Source organism: Belonocnema kinseyi, chromosome 4, assembly GCF_010883055.1.
Source record: "Belonocnema kinseyi isolate 2016_QV_RU_SX_M_011 chromosome 4, B_treatae_v1, whole genome shotgun sequence".
Lineage (NCBI taxonomy): Eukaryota > Metazoa > Arthropoda > Insecta > Hymenoptera > Cynipidae > Belonocnema > Belonocnema kinseyi.
Window position 1 is genome coordinate 39,320,186 of NC_046660.1, and position 1,996 is coordinate 39,322,181.

The window sequence follows — 1,996 nt, forward strand, 5'->3', positions numbered from 1 at the left end:
TTATTGAACTACACGTAAAGCTCTGGTAGCATATTTTCTCAGTAGCAAATGTTTGCTACATCGAATAGGTCAAATCGAGCTTAACCTAGAAATAAATCTAACATAGCCTAACCTAACCTCACGAAACACAATTAAACTGATTGTGCTATCCCGTTGTGTTTGCGGTACCGTTTGAATCAACTTGGGCTTAACCTGCAAAGAGATCAAACCTATCCTAACCTAAAGAAACCTGACCTAACCTAACTTAACTTCAATTAACACAATTAAACTCATTGTGTTATCCCGTTGTGTTTGCGGTACCGTTTCATTCAGCTCTGGCTTAACCTACATAGAGGTTTAACCTATCCTAACCTAACAAAACCTGACCTAACCTAATCTAGCTGAATGAAATACAACCACACGTGTAGCTATGTAAGCGTACGGTTCTCAGACTTAAATGTGTTACGTGAAGTTTAGTTAGGTTAGGTTAGGTTACGTGAGTTTAGGTTAGGTGAGTTTAGGTTAGATTAGTTTAGGTTAGGTTAGTTTAGGTTAGGTCAGGTTTTTTAGGTTAGGATAGGTTTGACCTCTTTGCAGGTTAAGCCCAAGCTGATTCAAACGGTACCGCAAACACAACGAGACAACACAATCAGTTTAATTGTGTTTTGTGAGGTTAGGTTAGGCTATGTTAGATTTATTTCTAGGTTAAGCTCGAGTTGACCCATTCGATGTAGCATACATTTGCTACTGAGAAAATATGCTTCCAGAGCTTTACGTGTAGTTCAATAAATTTCTGTTAATTCAGGTTAGGTGAGGTCAGGTTCTGTTAGGTAAAGTTATATTAAATAAGTTGATATGAGGTAAGGGTTGATCCTTGACAGTTGTCGACTTGTTTTTGAAGTGAAAATTTGCATCACTGACAGAGGAATACGTGTGTCTTGTTACTAGATCCGCACACTTATTTTTGTGTGGCTGTGTTATTAAAGAGTTGAAATTTTTCAGATAGTGGAGAAGTATCCCGGCTACGATGGAACTAAAGGATACCTCACGTTATCAAAATATCCTTGCTGCTTTCTATGACGTATAAAATATTAAGAAGATATAAACAAACCCGTTTATGAAACCATAGATATTAATGCCGGTAGCCAATTAGGAATTAGATCAAAATTAATTTTCAAGAATGAGGTCTACGTAACAAGAATTTCAATAGATCTGATGTTAAAATCGGTTCCCCCACATCGCCCCTTGGAGGTGGGTGTATGGGCAAGTTTGAAATCTTGAATGGGAACCCCTATTTTTTATTGGATATTCAGATAATCTAGATAAAAATGTGTATGATTTGTCTAAAACATTTTTCTCGTTTCGTGATAGATGGCTTTAATCGACGAAATTCGATTTTTATTCATTTTACTGTTACTGGGAATGCACGCTGGCGATTGTGCAATATTTGTAATTAGTTTTAAAAAAACTACTACTTTTAACGTAACCCATGATCAACGACGTGGATCTAGCAGTTTATGTCCCCTTCGGGGTGCTTGATTAACGTGAGTCCCCTTGTCTCTCACGATTCGGGATGCTTGATTAACGTGAGTCCCCTCGCCTCTCACGATTTGAGGACTCAGGGAATAATCTTTTTAATAAAGTAGGTGTTCGAAATGATGACCTTCGGCGTCAATGCACTTATTAATCCGTAATTCAAATGAATTTCCACAACAGAGAAGTGTATCTTCTTGAATTTCAGCAGATACACTTGTAATTCGGTCAATCATATTCTCACGTGTTGTTGGTTTTTCTTTGTACAATTTGTCTTTGAGATAGCCCTAAAAAAAGAAATTTGAAAAATTAAGATCTGGCGATCTTGCAGGCCAACTTTCTGAGCTCAAGTCTTCCAGAAATATTGGCAGTTCATTTTCCAAAAATTTTTTTTTATTTTTCAACATAATCTCCTTGGAGCTCTATACACTTGGTCAATCGCTTTTCAAGTTTTTTTAATCCTTCAGAAAAGTGCGTTTTCGGA